Source organism: Cebus imitator, unplaced genomic scaffold (assembly GCF_001604975.1).
Source record: "Cebus imitator isolate Cc_AM_T3 unplaced genomic scaffold, Cebus_imitator-1.0 Scaffold204, whole genome shotgun sequence".
NCBI lineage: Eukaryota > Metazoa > Chordata > Mammalia > Primates > Cebidae > Cebus > Cebus imitator.
The window spans coordinates 3,093,033-3,101,656 of NW_016107519.1; the positions used below are offsets into that span (position 1 = coordinate 3,093,033).

At 37.8% G+C, this 8,624-nt stretch overlaps 1 protein-coding gene across 6 annotated transcripts in view; it reads right to left on the bottom strand.

The window, feature by feature from the left end:
- The window catches only part of ZMYM2 (zinc finger MYM-type containing 2), a 126,411-nt gene that overhangs the window by 109,133 nt on the left and 8,654 nt on the right, over positions 1-8,624 (bottom strand). Inside the window, exon 3 of one of the 6 annotated variants that reach the window (XM_017548208.2) lies at positions 4,299-4,345. The exons of the other annotated variants lie outside the window; for them this stretch is intronic. The gene's annotated coding sequence lies outside the window, so the exon portion shown is untranslated. The remainder of the gene's footprint in view (positions 1-4,298; positions 4,346-8,624) is intronic. 6 annotated transcript variants of the gene reach the window in all.

Genomic DNA, 8,624 nt, shown 5'->3' on the forward strand with positions numbered 1-8,624 from the left:
AAAAAAAAAAAAAAAAAACACAGTTCACAAAAAAAAGGAAACATCACTCTTAAATTATATACCTACAAAAATACTACTTAAATTCTGAAGGGCCACCAATTTTCTCTTATATTAACAAAGGCCCAACAATTCTCAACAATATCCTGTGAGTAAGACTCCCATTCCGTAAACTGGTACGATTACATAGAGGGCAACTAGAAAAATATTTCTTTGACCAAGAAATTCTACTTTTAGGCATCCATCCAACAGATGTATTATCTCATACTGTAAAAAACAAAACGTGAAAGGATATTTATGGTAAAATCAAAAGATTTTAAACAATCTAAGTGCCCTTTTAACCGTAAAAGACAACCGATAAAATTAATGATGACAAAGATATACAACAAAATACTAGGCAGCACATTGAAACAATGAAGCAACTCTAAATGGACTTACATGCTAGTAAGGAACAACCGCACATAAAAATTAAGTGTAAACGGCAAGGTGTAGAACAATACATAAACACGACACACCACCCACACACACACACACACACACACGCGCCACACACACACAAGGTATAAAACACACACACACACACACACACACACACACACACACACACACACACACACACACAATCTCTGGATAAATGCCCAGGAAAATGACAACAGTGGTTTGCCTCTAGGGAAAAGAATTGAGTAGATGAATCAGAGGGAAGAAGAATGAGTTTCTGTTTACCCTCGTCTACCTTTTAAAGTTGGTATGATATGCAAATATACTGGGATTTGATTAGGGTTTCAATGAATTTAAGAGATTAATTTGGAGACAAATTTAACATGTTTACATTACTGAAGTCTTCCCACTCAGATATATGAACATCTTTCCATTTCAAGTTTTCTTATATATCCTACGGTACAGGTGTCCAGCCTTTTAGCTTCCCTGGCCACACTGGAAGAATGTGTCATTGGCTACACATAAAATACACTAACATTAATGATAGCTGATGCACTAACAACAAAAATCGCAAAAAAATCTCATAGTGTTTTAAGACGGTTTACGAATTTGTGTTGAACCACATTCAAAGATTTCCTAGGCGGCATGTGATCTGGGGGCCTCAGGCTGGACAAGCTTGCTCTATGGTATTGTTTTCGTTTGTTTGTTTGTTTTTGAGAAAGAGTCTCACTCTGTTGCCCAGGCTGCAGTGCAGTAGTGCCATCTCGGGTCACTGCAACCTCCGCCTCTCGGGTTCAAGCAATTCTGCTGCCTCAGCCTCCCGAGTAGTTGGGACTACAGGCGCGTACCACCATGTCTGGCTAATTTTTGTATTTTTAATAGAAACAGGTGTTACCATATTGACCAGGCTGGTCTCAAACTCCTGACCTCAGGATCTGCCCACCTCAGCCTCCCAAAGTGCTGGGATTACAGGTGTGAGCCACCGTACCTGGCCGCCCTATGGTATTGTTTTATAGTTTCCTTCATTAAAGTCTTGCATACTTCTTGTTATAGTTATTCCCATTTTTTGCAGTAATAACATGGATTTCTCCATTATATGAAAAAATTTACATAGCAAAAAAAGATACCATAAAGTATATATATTTGTAACAGCTATATCAAAGAATTGATACTTATACTTCAGAGGGAACATTAAATTTAGCTATTTGATAATATACAGTGTTGGGAAGAATGCGGAGGAAGTGGTGGAAATGCAGTTGGTATAGTGGAATAATGGAGGGCAATTTGGCAGTTATCTATTAAATTACATAATACGCATACACTCTGACTCAGAAATTCCTATTCTCAGAATCTTCCCTAGAGAAATCACTCATAAATACAAAGAAAATGCAAGTATATTTCTTGCAGATCTATAATAGCAAAAAATTAGAAATAAACTGTCCATCAAAAGAATGTCTAAGCTGCATTATATCCATGCCATTAAATACTTCACAACAGTTAAAAAGGAGATCTTTTTGTATTAACTCCAAAAGACAGCTAAGACATAACACTAAGTGAAGAAAAAAAGTTGCAAAAAGATATACACAAGATTACTAAATAATTCTTATGGGTACATGTAATACACACTAGAGTGATATTCTTAACATTTGGAGAATGGAGACAGGGACCAGGGAACCAAAGACAGATGACATAAATTATGTATGCACATTGTTTACAATTTAGCCATAAATCTGTTTAACATATCTTTACTGGATACCTAAAACAATGCTATTCTGGCTTTAGAAGCTGATCGGAACCATTTAATTCATGTGCTCAGCTACTAAAAATCCATTCAAGGGTTATGACAGAGTCTAAACAAAAATCCCTTTGATCTAATAAATAAATGATTACATTGATTAATTCATTCAAGTATCTCTAAGGTTTAGAATTTTTAGAGTTAAGAAACAATTTCTTCTCTCCCATAGGACCAAAATTTAACTATAAGGTACTTTCAAGTAATTTTAACTTTCTTTAGGGATCTCATCCACTCCCATGATTTAAAATAACACCTTAATGGCTGGGCTCGGTGGCTCATACATGTTCCAACACTTCGGGAGGCCGAGGGGAGTGGATCACGAGGTCAGAAGTTTAAGACCAACCTGGCCAACACAGCGAAACCCCATCTCTACTAAAAATGCAAAAATTAGCCAGGCATGGTGGCACATGCCTATAGTCTCAGCTACTTGGGAAGCTGAGGCAGAAAAATCACTTCAACCTAAGAGGCGAAGGTTGCAGTGAGCCGAGATCATGCCATTGCACTCTAGCCTGTGCAACAGAGCAAGACTCCATCTCAAAATAATAATAATAATAATACCTTAATACTCCTAAACGCCTTAATTTATCTCAATCAAGATATTTCAAAACTCCAAACTGCCTACTCTCTTCATCTAGTTTTTTTTTTAACTTGCTGTGTCCCCATTGATCTGTACCTCTTCCGGATTTGGCCATTTCACAAAGTTTTGTGTCTAGCTACTCAATAACAGAAATCTGGAAATCATTCTTAATTTTTTCTCCTTTCTTCCCCTACAACCTGCCATCATCAAGTGCTTACCCTACTTCCAAAATAAATCTCAAAATTGTCCACTTTCACCCATCTTTACTAATACCCCTCTAACCCAAGAAGTCCATAATTTTTCTGCTGGAATACTGACATTATCTACCACAATCCCCAGGAAATCTAAAGATCTTCTTAAAAATGAAACCAGACTACAGCATTCACTTCTTACATGGCTTTTCAGTGTGCTTAGGAGGAAGCCTACAATCCCTCCCCTTATCTGTATGTAACATTTCTGTCTGATTTGATCCCTACAGACAATCTAGGTTTGCTTTCAGCCCTACTCTTGCCCACCTTGCTCATTAAGCTTCAGCTAAACTAATCTAAGCCTTATTTCAGGATGTGGAAGAGTCCAAGCTCATCATCTCAGGATCTTCCTCTGCCTGAAAGACTCCCTTTTCATGCTTCCGTCTATTCTCTGCTTAAATGTTACTCTCTCAAAGGAAGATCCTCCTGAATTAAACACTCCACTAATCCATCGCTAATCTCAATTAGGTGTCCCATCTCAGATCATACTCATTTTCACAGCTGCATTTATCCAATTTGTAATTATGTATGTTTATCTGCAACCCCCATAAGACTGCATGGTCTATGAGGGCAAAGACCTATGTTCTTACTGCCTCTTACTGTATCCTTGAACTTACACAAAAGCCTGGCCAATAAATATTTACGGAATGAATATTTTCCTTTAACAAATAACCTTTCTGGGATTTGGAGTTGCTTTTTTTCTTTTTTCGGGTTTGGGGTTTTTTCACTCCTCCCTGACCCACACTGAATTCTGGCTCTTTCTCTTCTTGCGTGCATAGGGCACAATCACTTCACCCCCCAGCTCATTTCCCTGTTATAAAATGGGAAATCAGAGTAACTTTCTCAAAAGATGAAACAAGCTAAAATATAATTACCTTTATCCTTTATCTTTGGTCCTAATTTTTTTTACTTCTGTATTCATCTGCGTAATTACAGTTAGTAACATGACCTGATTTTAGCCCCTAATAAAAGGTTATCATACCCTATCCCTGTGATCCCCTTTACCAAAGAAGCTAAATAAACCCATACTTCCTTCTCCAAACATAGTTTAAAAACTACAACAGCACAAATAAACTTCAACTACACACATTAATTTGGAAACAAATCATCAAACATTCATTTATTCTTATGACCACTTACAGGTATTCCAAATCTATGATCTAGTGTAATGATTGTTTTTGATAACAAATTTTCCGAAACGTTTAAACATGATGCAGTAGAGGGCTTTTAAAAAAAACATTACCTTCTTTACGTGACTTCAAATGTTCCATGATTAAGACCTCATCTAACCTAAAGAAACAACAATACTTGCATCAATACGCAAATGAGACCACAGATCCAAAAAGGCAGACTTCAGGTACTAAGAATTTATTTCTCTACTACAAACTACTATTAAGCAAAAAAATCTCTTGCCTCTGTTTCGTAAGACTCAAAACTCTTTTTTAACCACCATTTTTTCCTTGATATGTTCTTCAAACATTTCACTTACTGCTTTACAAAAGAAAAAAAAAAATCAAAGGAATACAGAGCATAGACTATAACAAAGAAAATCTGTTTCCCCTTAAGACAAATTTCAGAAAATGAACAGAAAATCTTACCATTTACAATTCAGTAGTTTTAATTTTTTAATTATCTAGTAAATAAAGTTCCTTTAAGTAAGTCTAGAGAAGGCGCCACTCAATAAATCTTAATTGAAGAAGGCACTCCTCAATAAGTCTCATTTTGCTGATCTCTTTTATTCAATCCTTTCCCTCATGCCTTGAGTTATATTTTTGCCTCCGAATTTCATCACACATCTGACACAATAACAACTATCAATTATAAAAAAAACATGCTTGCCGGGTATGGTGGCTCATGCCTGTAATCCCAGCACTCTGGGAGGCCAAGGTGGGCAGATCATCTGAGGTCAGGAGTTTAAGACCAGCCTGACCAACATGGAGAAACCCCATCTCTACTAAAAATTAAAAAAAAAAAAAAACATGCTTGATAACACTCTCATCGTAAGTTCCTTGAAAAGACCTTATAATATATTATGACCTCATTTTGCAGTTGAGTAAATTACTCTGTACAATCAGATAAATCTCCTATAGCACAGCTGGTAGGTGGCGCATGTGAAGTTTGCACTTACAGTCCACATACCTTTCATCATACCACATTATCTTCCCATCAGCTAGAACTAAGACTAGTGAACTGGTCTAATAAAACTGAACACTAGAATTCAAACAATCAGCTAAAGACTTCTGCAACATAAGGATAGGGAAGGGAAAACAAGGCTGTCAGGCTATGTTGAATACGTCCATTGTTGATAGTAACAGCATATATGCAAATTATTAGTACTATGAGCAGGTGGCAAAATTGTAAGAATACGTTTTAAAGTTTCAACACTGGTCTCAAGGGGAATGGAATTATGCAGGAAATCTCATTTTCTATGTTATATGTATTTTTTACTGCATAAAGATTTTAAGGGAATGTTTTATTTTTATAACCAAAATATTCTTTAAGAACTGTCCTTTTTGATATGGATATAATTATTCATTTCTGTTTATTAACTATTACACTTTGTTTCTATTTACTCATTTACATGACTATTTCTCTAAACCTAACAGAGAGAACTTACCTGAAAATCACACATAACACACTCCCTACTTGATTTTTCCTTTTCAAGGGTTTTTAAGTCCAGGCTTATATTTTTTAGTTTGTTTCAGATGTCAACAGAAATTGATCTCAAGTTTCTGCAAAATGAGTGATGTCATCAGATTGAGCTTTAGGAAAAATTAAGCTGGCTACTCTGGAGTCATGAATAGGAAGAAACTGCTTTGTAAATAATTCCATTTTCTAACAGACTAAGGTAAAAGTTCAAAGCAAAACAAGAGAGAGCTAAAGATGACAGTAAAGGACACTTAAAAGGTCTCAACATGGCCCAGGCATGTTGTCTCACACCTATAATCCCAGCACTTTGGGAGGCCGAGGCAGGCGGATCACGAGGTCAGGAGTTCAAGACCAGCCTGGCCAAAATAGTGAAACCCCCATCTCTACTAAAAATACAAAAATTAGCTGGGCGTGGTGTTGGGTGCCTGTAATCCTAGCTACTCAGGAGGCTGAGGCAAAGAATCACTTGAACCCAGGATGCAGAGGTTGCAGGGAGCCAAGATCACACCACTGCACTCCAGCCTGGGCGCCAGAGTGAGAATATGTCTCAAAAAAGTCTCAACATTAGAAAGTCTAGTGAGGGGAGGCCTTGCACAGTGGCTCACACCTGTAATCCCAGCACTTTGGGAGGCCAAGGGGGGCAGATCACCTGAGGTCAGGAGTTCAAGACCAGCCTGGCAAAGTTGGTGAAACCCCATTTCCACTAAAAATACAAAAAATTAGCCAAGCGTGGTGGCACACACCTGTAATCTCAGCTACTTAAGAGGCTGAGGCAGGAAAATCGCTTAAACCCAGGAGGCGGAGGTTCCAGTGAGCCAAGATCACACCATTGCATTCCAGCTAGGGTAACGAGAGCGAAACTACATCTCAAAAAAAAGTCTAGCATGGGGAAGTGAAGGAGATGGTCATAACTATGAGACTAAATTAAGCCCCAGAAGTAAGAATTTCAAATGTTACAGAATTAAGACCAAAAGAAGCAATTAACAGATTTGGCAATTAGGTCACTAGTGACCTCAAAAGAGCAGATTTGTTATACTGTTGAAGTGCCAATCAGACAGTGGATTTCTTTCTAAAAGTATAGGGAAAAGAAGAAATCATCAGAAAAAGATGCAGGGATTCTGGAGGATAAAGCATTTTCATCTCAACAGAGGATAAAGCACTGCAGACTGATAAAGGGGCCAGAAGAAGGAAGTTGGTGAAGAGAAAGATATAAATTCTTCTAGTCATTACCAGGGACCAAACACACAGTAAGTTTACATCCAGGTGTGGCAGCAAATTCACGATGTTTGGTCCAGATTAACAGCACAGTGGTTCACACCTAAAATACCAGCACTTTGGAAGGCCAAGGTGAGCAAATCACATGTGGTTGGGAGTTTGAGACCAGCCTGACCAACATGGAGAAAACCCGTCTCATTTTCAGTAGAGACTAAAAATACAAAATTAGCCAGTCGCGTTGGCGCATGCCTGTAATTCCAGCTACTCGGAAAGCTGAAGCAGGAGAATCGCTTGAACCCGAGGGGAGGGGTGGAGGTTACAGTGAGCCGAGATGGTACCACTGCATTCCAACCTGGGCAACAAGAGCAAAACTCCATCTCAAAAAAAAGAAAAAAAAAAAAAACAGATTGTTTAAGAATTGTAGCTGCTATTAACTGAGCACCTACTATGGGCCAGCTGTATACCCTGTATTATTTTTAGTTTTCACCTCAACAATTAAGGAAACCAGGCATTACCAAACACATTTGTTAACTGACTGAACTACAGCTCAGAGGTTACATGACTTGCCTGATTGCCTGATATCACAAACTGGTAAATACTGGTAAATATTTCTATTAAGGCATAGTTTTATTAAAACACAATGTGCATGCAGTAAAATTTACTTATTTTAAGTGAAAGGTTTGATAAATTTATTAAATGTATATAGTTGTGCAACCTCCACCAATCCAGTTTTAGAACACTCTATCACCCCAAAACTCCCTTCATGGGCAGGCCAGATTTAAACCTGAATCTGTATGACTCCAAACTCTAGGCTACAAATGCCCTAGGCAACACTCAAGTGAGAAAATGGCTTTTTTCAGCAGAAAATCTGCAAAATTAAGTTGTTACCCTTCCTAGTTCCCTTTCCATGTGAGACCCTTATATATCTCTAGAACCATACTTATATCATGATCTCACCAAATTCACAAGTTTACTATAATATGGAAATATACCCCCTAAAAGCACAGCATAATCAGACTTAGGGCACAGTATGCTATTACAGATACTGCGGTCTTTTTTAAAAAAATGCAAAAGGAGTTAGGAAAAGGAAAGACAAACGAACAGTTAAGTCCAAGAGGAAGACAGAATTATAACGGACCAGTAAAGGCCCTAAAAAGGGGAAATATGATATACAAATGGAGAGAACATGGAATAGTAGAAGTCAGGAGTCTGTGTCATAGAAGAGAGACTAACTGGAACAGAAGCTTCTCTTCTATAAGCAATGTAAAACTGTACAGAGACATAGGATGGAATGACTTCCTGGGCAGGAGTTAACACTTATTTGGCTAAGAAACAGGACTACACAATATTAAGGCAGACAAAAATCAGAATAAAGTGAGACAATATTCATAGTAAAGTTATAAAGCTAAAACTCATTAAATTTTATAATAATTTTCTATAACTAAAATAAGTCCAAATTTTTCATTACTTAAAAAAGCAGACCAGGTGCAGTGGCTCACGCCTATAATCCCACCTGAGGTCGAGAGTTCAAGACCAGCCTGACCAACATGGAGAAACCCCGTCTCTACTAAAAATATAAAATTAGCCAAGTGTGGTGGCACATGCCTATAGTCCCAGCTACTGGGGAGGCTGAGGCAGGAGAATCACTTGAACCTAGGATGCAGAGGTTTCGGTGAGCCTGACAGCGCCATTGCACTCCAGCTTG